This window comes from Silurus meridionalis, chromosome 22 (assembly GCF_014805685.1).
Source record: "Silurus meridionalis isolate SWU-2019-XX chromosome 22, ASM1480568v1, whole genome shotgun sequence".
Classification (NCBI taxonomy): domain Eukaryota; kingdom Metazoa; phylum Chordata; class Actinopteri; order Siluriformes; family Siluridae; genus Silurus; species Silurus meridionalis.
The window spans coordinates 16,704,254-16,715,250 of record NC_060905.1 but is presented as its reverse complement, the minus strand read 5'-3'; the positions used below and the strand labels follow the sequence as shown (position 1 = coordinate 16,715,250).

General features: G+C 39.8%; 1 pseudogene; it reads left to right on the top strand.

Annotated features, from left to right (window-relative positions):
* The first annotated feature begins 2,029 nt into the window (after nt 1-2,029).
* Nucleotides 2,030-9,878, top strand: LOC124376379 (annotated as a pseudogene).
* The last annotated feature ends 1,119 nt before the right edge of the window (nt 9,879-10,997 follow it).

Sequence of the window (10,997 nt, the reverse complement as noted above, 5' to 3'; positions counted from 1 at the left end):
TTGGAGATGCTCCGACCCAGTCGTCTAGACATCACGATGTCTCAAACTCGCTCAAATCCTTACGTTAACTTTGGGGACAAAATTTCCATTTGCTGCCTAGTAAATCCCCACCCCTCCCTCACTGACAGTATAAAGAGCAGGTTGGTGATTAATTAGCTGTTAACAAGCTGTGTTTCAATTAGCCAAATTAATTCATCCCTCATTACGAATGATGCAAGCTCAGCTCTTGGGACAAAGGTTTGTCTCTTTTTGATAAAATCACTTGCATGCACAGAACCTAGGGGAGCTGAATCTAACCTTATTGAGTTCAATATCTTCCATCAGAGCTAAAGACACAACTGGGATCAAATTTAGGCAATGAGAAACAGGAAGCGTCATCCTTAGATAAGGACCATTAAGTAGCACAATGATTACAAATAGTCCTGCAGGGAAGACTGGCTTCAGGAGTAAAGGCGTTACCTCTAAGTCACAGGTCACAGGAGCAGATTTATTATTTATTATAAGGATGATAGCCAATAGAACTGTGACATTAATTAAAAAGCCACCAACAGGTCAGTTGGCAGGGGTCCTCATGGTTTTATAGTTAATCCTGGTCCTGCTTGGCATGATGGGAAATACCTTTCATGGTAGGGACCGGTATTATCTGAGAGCCTGGAGGTGGACGCAACACCGACATGATCCTGGTCAACGTGGCTTTATCCAGCTTGCTAGTTTTGGTGATGAGGAACATCTTGCTTGTCACCTCAGATTTTGGACTTTAGGTACAAGAGAAATTTGTGTGTGTGTGTGTGTGTGTGTGTGTGTGTGTGTGTGTGTGTGTGTGGAAGAGGACAGAGACGTGGAGTGAGGTTAAAATCATGATAACAGGGGAAAAATAAGACCTAGAATGTTCTCTGTACATTAAACCAGTGTTGTGACAACTTTGTGGAAGCAGATCTCGATTGAAGAAGGAATGCGTCAAAAGATAAGCAGCAATTTTTGAGAGAAGATTTACAGTTTCTCTCAGTTGTTTTGGAGCATTTCACAAACAATATCGGCAAAATATTTAGTCATGTTGTCAGTATGATGCCGCACAGTTTCAGTGTTTTTGTTAGCCAACAGGGTGCCGGTGGAAATTGGACTACTGTTGGCCAAAGGAGTAGTGGGGAGGAGGAAGACGTCTACAGAGACAGCAGGGAAAGGAGAAGTGGAAGAGAGTGGCGGTTTCGGTGGGCACTTTAAATGTTGGTACTATGACTGGTAAAGGGAGAGACTAAGCTGATATGATGGAAAGGAGAAAGGTTGTCCGCAAGTGGGTTGTGAGACGGAGGAGAAGGAAAAATTCTGGAGTGAGTTGGATGAAGTGGTAGAAGGTAAACCTAGGAATGAAAGATTAGTGATTGGGGCAGACTTTAATGGCCATTTTGGTGATTGGAACAAAGATAATAAGGAGGTGATGGGTAGGTATGGTCTTAAAGAGAGGAATGTGGAAGGGCAGATGGTGGTAGATTTTGTGAAAAGGATTGAAATGGCAGTGATGATACTTATTTTAATAAGAAGGAGGATCATAGGGTGATGTATAAGAGTGGAGGAAGGTGCACACAGGTGGTATTATGTTCTTTGCAGGAGATGCAACCTGAAGGAGATTGAAGACTGTAAGGTGTTGGCAGGAAACAGTGTAGCTAGACAGCATCGGATGGTGGTCTGTAGGATGGTTTCAGAGGTGAAGAAGGAGAGGAGAAAAGTGAGGACTGAAAGAATACTTAAATAGTGGAAAGTAAGGGAGGAGGACTGTAGTGTGAGATTCAGGGAAAAGGTCAGACAGGGGCTCGGTGGTGGTGAAGAGGTGTTGGATGATTGGGCAACTACTGCAGAGGTGATGAGGGAAATAGCTAGATAAGTACTTGGTGTGACATCTGGAAATAGAAAGGAAGACAAAGAGACGTGGTGGTGGAATGAGGAAGTGCAGGAGAGCATAAGGAGAAAGAGGTTGGAGAAACAGAACTGGGATTGTCAGAGACATGAGCAAAGTAGGCAGGAGATCAAGGAGATGCGGCAGCAGGTCAAGAGGGATGTGGAGAAAGCTAAGGAAAAGGCATATGAGGAGCTGTAGGAGAAGTTGGACATTAAAGAAGGTGAAAAGGATTTGTAGCGATTGGCCAGGCAGAGGATGCAGATGGAAATGTGTGGACTAGCGAGGAGAGTGTGTTGAGAAGGTGGAGGGAAAATGTTAAGCAGCTGATGAATGAGGAAAATGAGAAAGAGAGAGAGAAGTTTGGATGATGTGGAGATGGACTGCGTGTTAAAGAAGTTAAGAAAAGAGTGCAGGCAGGTGGAATGTGTGGAGAGGAGTGGCAGGAGTGATTTGTGATAGAAGAGTAACTGTAAGAGTGAAAGGGAAAGTTTATAGGACTGTGGTAAGACCTGCGATGTTGTAGGTTTAGAGACAGTGGCATTGAGTAAAAGACAGGAGGTGGAGCAGAAATGAAGATGGATTAGAAACAAGTTTATTAGAGGGACGGCGCATGTAGGACGGTTGGGGACAAAGTGAGAGAGGCAAGATTGAGATGGTTTGGACATGTGCAGAGGAGGGACATGGGGTATATCGGTAGGAGAATGCTGAGGATGGAGCCACCAGGAAGGAGGAAAAAAGGAAGACCAAAGAGTAGGTTCATGGATGTGGTGAAGGAAGACATGCAGGTAATTGGTTTAAAAGAGGCAGATGAAGAGGACAGAGTAGATTGGAGACGGATGATCTGCTATAGTGCCCCCCTAATGGGAGCAGCCGAAAGAAGAAGTTTAAATAATATAATTTCTGACCTGAGAAACACTCCAAGCAACTGAGAAAAACTGTTAACACAAAACAAATCAGTACAAATACATGTTGGCTAAAGGATGCTCGAGCCATGTCAAACCCTTATACTTGTGCACATATCTGTGATAATGTAGTTTTGTTATTTATGATAACATTTCCCCATTTAATTATGTTCGTTGCTTGGATCACAACAAACTAGAGTGATGGTCAACAAAGTTTTTTTAAAGAAAGAAAGTTCCTTCAATGCAAAAGAGATGCCCTTGTTATTATTACTTACTATTTCAGTTTTCAGATTCTTAGATTACCTCTATAAACTACTATACAAGTAACAACTACAATTTATCACTAGTGAGACCTATAGGTTACAAAAAGTTTGACAAAAAAAGAAATAATAATTTTTATTATTTGTTCAAAGTAGGGTTACAACCACAAAGGATTGAAAAGACAATATATTTGACAATACTGTAACACATCTACTTGCCTCTTTCTTTTGACACTTAGCTACTAATAATCTTAAAAAAGAATTCTGAAGGTGATAGTAAGGACTGGTGTCAGTTCCTGATGGGCGTGTGGGTGTGGCTTCGTTTAGTCAATGTTTGGTCAACGTTTTTTCTCAGTGCCTTCCATTTTTACTCTTTGAAAAGGGTAGGACCTCCCATCGCTAGTCTAAACCAATCACGTGGTCCCCCGCAAAGCCCTAATAATGTGCTTTGAGCTTATTTGGACGCTCAATCTCTTCTACTTAGCCCCTGCTTTTGTGTTCTCCACAAATGGAGGCAAGAAAGCCAGTGAGGTGAGAAGCAAAAAAACTTGATTTATATTCATCAATTCTCTTCAATTTTATTCACTTTGTGCACGAAATATTATTTAGTAGTTAATGATCAATGTTTGACTAATAAAAACTGTATAAGACTGTTGAGAGGGGATTTCTCACTCTCTGGTGTTTGTAATGTTTTAATGATTTCCAATCACACTCTTGGTGTCACTCAAATGCAGAGGTGGCAAGTAACAAAGTACAAATACTTTGTTACTTTACTTAAGTAGATTTTTTCGGTATCGGTACTTTACTCCACTTTTTACTTTTACTCATTACATTTTTACACAAATATCTGTACTTTTTACTTCTTACATTTTCAAAACTGGCTCGTTACTTTAGTTTTAATCCATTGATTTTTGGAAATATAATTTTTTTATTTTCACTGCGTGCCGATTTCAGCCGAACAACCGATTTCCTGTCATTGCGCGTTCAATCCACTGGTGTATAAAGTCCTGACTCTCACTCACCACAGAAGGCAGTAAGAAGTTTGAGGTTAACGTGGATGAGACAGAGGGAGTCAGTGATGTAAACATGACTGAGAACAGACACATTCCTGATCATCATCATCTTTTCTGTGCTTGTGTTCTATATGTGGATCTTCAGCCTGAATACATTCATTAGGTAACAACATTTTTAATTAGTTTTGTATTAATATATATATATATATATATATATATATATATATATATATATATATATATATATATATATATATATATATATACATATACAGTGAGGAAAATAAGTATTTAAAAAACCCTGCTATTTTGCAAGTTCTCCCACTTAGAAATGGAGGGATCTGAAATTGTCATCGTAGGTTCATGTCCACTGTGAGAGACATAATCTAAAAAAAAAATCCAGAAATCACGATGTATGATTTTTTAACTATTTATTTGTATGATACAGCTGCAAATAAGTATTTGAACACCTGAGAAAGTCAATGTTAATATTTGGTACAGTAGCCTTTGTTTGCAATTACAGAGGTCAAACGTTTCCTGTAGTTTTTCACCAGGTTTGCACACACTGCAGGAGGGATTTTGGCCCACTCCTCCACACAGATCTTCTCTAGATCAGTCAGGTTTCTGGCCTGTCGCTGAGAAACACGGAGTTTGAGCTCCCTCCAAAGATTCTCTATTGGATTTAGGTCTGGAGACTGGCTAGGCCACACCAGAACCTTGATATGCTTCTTACAGAGCCACTCCTTGGTTATCCTGGCTGTGTGCTTCGGGTCATTGTCATGTTGTAAGACCCAGCCTCGACCTATCTTCAATGCTCTAACTGAGGGAAGGAGGTTGTTCCCCAAAATCTCGCAATACATGGCCCTGGTCATCCTCTCCTTAAGTGCAGTCGCCCTGTCCCATGTGCAGAAAAACACCCCCAAAGCATGATGCTACCACCCCCTTGCTTCACAGTAGAGATGGTGTTCTTGGGATGGTACTCATCATTCTTCTTCCTCCAAACACGTTTAGTGGAATTATGACCCAAAAGTTCTATTTTGGTCTCATCTGACCACATGACTTTCTCCCATGACTCCTCTGGATCATCCAAATGGTCATTGGCAAACTTAAGACGTGCCTGGACATGTGCTGGTTTAAGCAGGGGAACATTCCTTGCCATGCATGATTTCAAACCATGACGTCTTAGTGTATTACCAACAGTAACCTTGGAAACGGTGGTCCCAGCTCTTTTCAGGTCATTGACCAGCTCCTTCCGTGTAGTTCTGGGCTGATTTCTTACCTTCCTTAGGATCATTGAGACCCCACGAGGTGAGATCTTGCATGGAGCCCCAGTCCGAGGGAGATTGACAGTCATGTTTAGCTTCTTCCATTTTCTAATGATTGCTCCAACAGTGGACCTTTTTTCACCAAGCTGCTTGGCAATTTCCTCGTAGCCCTTTCCAGCCTTGTGGAGGTGTACAATTTTGTCTCTAGTGTCTTTGGACAGCTCTTTGGTCTTGGCCATGTTAGTAGTTGGATTCTTACTGATTGTATGGGGAGGACAGGTGTCTTTATGCAGCTAACGACCTCAAACAGGTGCATCTAATTTAGGATAATAAATGTAGTGGAGGTGGACATTTTAAAGGCAGACTAACAGGTCTTTGAGGGTCAGAATTCTAGCTGATAGCTGTTCAAAAACTTACTTGCAGCTGTATCATACAAATAAATAGTTTAAAAATCATACATTGTGATTTCTGGATGTTTTTTTTAGATTATGTCTCTCACAGTGGACATGCACCTACGATGACAATTTCAGACCCCTCCATGATTTCTAAGTGGGAGAACTTGCAAAATAGCAGGGTCTTTAAATACTTATTTTCCTCACTGTACATATATATCACATGCTGTACATATGATACATGTTTAACACCTCAAAGCTGCCAGTTTTGGGCACCTGAGCAAGCGCTTAACTCACTACTGCTCATTTAGTAAATGAGATCATTAAGAGTCGCTCGGGATAAACACTTCCAACAGGAAGTGGCTATATCTCGCTATCTTTGTCTCTCTATTTTCTCTATCAAATTGTCTCTGTGTCTCTTTTAGTAAATGTCTCTGTCTCACTGTATATGTCTCTCTCTTGCTGTCTCTCTATTTGTTTCTCACTCTTTCTAAAGCTGTGTCTGTGTCTCTTTGTCTTTGTCTCTGTCTTTCCTGCTTATTTACATGTCTAACAAAGTTTTGAGTTTTGAAGTAATGCCATTAGTGATCTACGATCATATTGAACATTATAAGAAGTTTTTAAAAACAGAACAATGAAAGATCATTCAAATTGGTTGTTGGCAAATCATGGTATAACAGTGGTGCAGGTGTTGGAGATGTGGTTCTTGTACCTGAGTCACTTATCATAGACTTCGAGTTACTGAGAGAATGTACAGGAAGGAGAAGTTTTGACCCTCTACCATCATGATCTAAGAGAAAACGCTGGGCTCCTAACTATAGAAAAGCCAAGAGTCCAATAAGCAAAGGCTTGTTTGCCTCTCCTGTGTTTGTGTAATGGTCAGTGAAGTGGTTGCTGCTATCTGACTCACCTGGTTCGATTCCTACCCCTTAGCTTTCCTTTAAATTGTTTAAAAAGTTTTTAAAAAGAACTAAAAAGGGTCCTAAAAATCAGGTTCTTGCAGGAAGTCCTGTGGCTCAATTGGAAGAGCTTTACCTCTGGGTTGAGAGGTTGCCGGTTCAAACCCCGGCCAGGGCTCAAAGTTAAGAGTGTGGAAGGTTCCGGTGGCCGTATTAAGGAAGGTGTCAGAAATGGCTGTGTGGAAGGTTGGATGTGGTTTCGGAGGGCATATCCTGAAGCAGGGGGGCAATATCCGGGCATCTGCCCCCCTGGTGTCTGAGTAGCTGAAAACAGGGGGTTATGAAGCAAAAACGTTCAAAATAGTATCGACTTAGTTTTGCATATATAGGGAAAAATTCTGCCAAAAACCTATCACCCTCACTTTTTCTAAGGCTGTGAAGCAGCACGTCTTCACAGCCTTTGTTTACAGTCAACTACCTCATTGCTCACCAGACACTACTTTCCACACAGCTTACTCTGTGTGGGGACAAGCCAGATTCGAACCAGCAACCTCTGAGCTCAGCGGCAAGGCTTTTATCACAAAGCCATCAAGTCCCACAACACACCTTCTTTTTTTGGGGGGTTTATCATTTGTTTCAGGCTTCAAAGCAAGAAATTCAGACCAGACAGAAACACAGAAAGCAGGATTCGAACCCTGAACCCCACCAACAGCGAAATACCAGTCTTAACCCACTGAACCATCGGGAAGGACCGGCTGCGGCGATTGTTTAGAGCAGGTCTATCTTTTCTTACAAAGCATCAACACACGAATATAAAAGACAGCTATAGGAAGCAAACCCATGATGTGACTAGCAGGATTCGAACCCTGATTCACACCATTAGCAAGGCACCAGCATTAACCCACTGAACCATCAGGAAGGACAAGCTGGGAAGCTTGTTTAGAGCAGGTCTATCTTTCTTTTTAACCTATCAAAACAAGAATATGAAGATGTAGGAATCAGGAATTTAACCTACCTCATGACTAGCAGACATAAAGCCAGGTTTGAACCCTGACCACCAACATTAGCAAAGTACCAGCCTTAACCCACTAAGCCATCAGAAAAAAATAGGATGGAAAGCTTGATTAGAGCAGGTCTATCTTTCTTTTCAAACCATCAACACAAGACTTTAACGGTAAAGAAAGATGTAGGAAGCAAATACAGATGTAAGTAGCACAAGATGAACCCACATTGTAAATAACAGGAAGAAAGCAGGATTCGAACCATGATCCCTACCACTAGCGAGATACCAACCTTAACCCATTGAACCATTGGTAAGGACAGGCTAGGAAGCTTATTTAGAGCAGGTCTATCTTTCTTTTCAACCCATTAAAAACAAAAATATATCGCTAAAGAAAGATGTAGGAAGTGAATCCTGATCGTGACTGGCAGACAGAAAGCAGGATTCGAACCCTGAACCCCACCAAAAGCAAGAAACCTGATTTAACCTATTGAACCATCAGAGAAGACAGGCCAGGAAGGTTGTTTAGAGCAGGTCTATCTACCTTTAAACCATCAACAAAAGAATATAAAGCTAAAGAAAGATTTAGGAAGCAGGAACATAAATTACATTGCAACTAGCAGGATTCAAACCCTGATACTCACCATCAATGAGGCACCAGCCTTAACCCACTGAACCATGGAAGAGATCAGACTGGGAAGCATGTTTAGATGAGGCACAAGCCTTAAACCACTGACCGACCACTGCTGAAAAGCATGTGTGCTTTTTGGAGGGTTCATACTTTGTTTCATGCCAGCGCAGTAAGAAGGAAGGCATGTAGGAATGGCTTTGAAACCTTATCACCAGCGTGGACTATATTAAAGACCATGTTCAGGCACAAGCCTTAACCCACTGAGCTACAACAGAAGTGCCTTGTTTTGGTGGAGTTATCTTTCATTAAAGACCAGGAAATCAAAAAATTAACCCAACACAGAAAGGACATGTTTTCAGAGGGGACAAGGTCCAGAAGTTTTATTTACCAACACAGCAACCAGCTCGACCAGGAATCAAACTCTCAAACTCATCCTTGTGGGGACCCTGACATTAACCTACTAGGCTATCACATCTATCTATCTATCTATCTATCTATCTATCTATCTATCTATCTATCTATCTATCTATCTATCTATCTATCTATCTATCTATCTATCTATCTATCTATCTATCTATGATGTGAGGTCCAGTTAACAGCTAAAACAGGTAGAAGTAATAACTACTTTTTACTTAAGTACATGTCAGAGCCAAGACTACTTTACTTTACCTTAAGTAAAAAAGTTTAATCAGTACTTCAATTTTTACCAGAGTATTTTAAAACATGAGTATCTGTACTTCTACTTAAGTAAAGGATGTGTGTACTTTTGCCACCTCTGCTCAAATGAGAATGGGTTCTCCTTTGGGCTCTGGTTCCTTTCAAAGTTGTCTTGTATAGTCTGTCTAAAAGCAAATGTATAGTGTTATTTATGTCTGTACTTTTGAGAGTCATTAACAGCCGGAACCAAATTTCTTGTGTCCAATAAACTTGATTCTGATCAATTTAAATCAATTTGTTTAAAGATACAATCAATTTAAAGTGATTTTTGTTCTATAATTCTTACATTCTGCAAAGCTGCTTTGAGACAATGTCCATTGTAAAAAGCACTACAGAAATGACCTTAAAATGAATTGTAAAAAATTTATAAATAAGACGACAAAGATATTAAAAACTCACTAAACCTCATATTGTTCCCCTACAGACCCTGATGTTCCTGAGCAGTACAACCCATCCATTACTGGGCTGCTTGTGGGATTTTCCTTACAAATATAGTTAGATTGCATTTGCCTCCACTTCCATGGTGTTCCATGAGGTCATCCTTATAAGCACCACCAACCTGGGCACATAAGGTTGCCAATAGGAGTGAGGATGCTCCCATACTATGCAAGGTACCAGCAGAGAGACGTGCAGCCAAGGTTGCACATCTATTACCTGTCCATTAACTGTTTATATAAAGCTTCTTTTAAAACCAAGCCTTATATTTATTCCTTTTCATACCTTTATTATGCTTTCCTTCTCTTTATGTCATTCTTAGCTTGATCATTTTGTTCAGCGTTTTCTGGGGTGCCAGTGTCATCTCTGTGAACTATTTTAACCACGGCCGTGGTGCCTCGTCTGCATACCTGTTGGTTTCTGCATGGTTTTTCAACATTGGATTTATTGCCTTCTCCCCATCATACTGACTGTAGGACTGCAGGTCCTATAGTCTTTCGTCAAGTAAAACCAAGAAGTTTACTATGCATACAAGCATATCTTATAGCCTCTATGTGCTAAAGTTTATTATCTAATATTAAAATAAATAATATATTTTATTTTATTTAATTAGCCTTTATAAACACACCTGTGTACACTGTGCTGGAAACGTATTCATATAAAGCCTAATATTGCAACTATTTTGTGTTTATGTGTCTTGCATTATGCAATATATTTTTTTCATTTGTTTACTCATTTATTTGTTTAATTTTTTTGTTTGTTTTTTATTTATCTCATTATAGAACAGTGTTCCACTGAGAGCCATATTTTATTTGTGATTTCTATAGAAATATGTAATACCAGTTCCCATGTCATCAGGTGTGCTGTTTAAGTGGAAATGTGTTGAATTCATTAAACTAAAACATGGAAAAATTTATTAACTGGTTCATTCAGTTTTAAAACTACTCTAGGCTTTTGCAAGGAGTGGGGATGCCATAGTGCCAAAATCTTGAAAAGCTTAAATGTTCAAGAGTAAAAAAGGAAATGTCTAATTTACATTTTATCTAATCATTTTTAATTAGTTCATTTAAAAAAAGTTATTTTATTATTGTCCTTACCTATAAACAATTCACAGACATGGTCAGGTGACCAAAAAGGTGTCCTAGGGCACCAAACGGGGCAGGGAATTATCACCTTATAAGATGTTATTCAAACTTCAAATAATTTTAAATACAAATCATTTCAGATAATTTTCTAATTTAGCACAGCCAGCACAGCCAGCACAGACATCAAAACAAACAGGACAGTTAGAACAGACAGCTCAAACATCACAGTCAGAAAAAACGGACAGTCAGAGCACACATCACAGTCAGAACAAACATCACAGACATAATAGTCAGAACAAAAAAGACAGTTAACACAGTCAGCAAAGACAACAGACAACACAGACGTCACAGTCAGAACAAACAACACAGTCAGAACAAACAGAACAGTCAGAACAAACAGAACAGTCAGAACAAACAGCACAGTCAGAACAAAAAATACAGTCAAAACAAACACAGTCAGAACAAACATCACAGTCAGAACAAACAGCACAGTCAGAACAAACA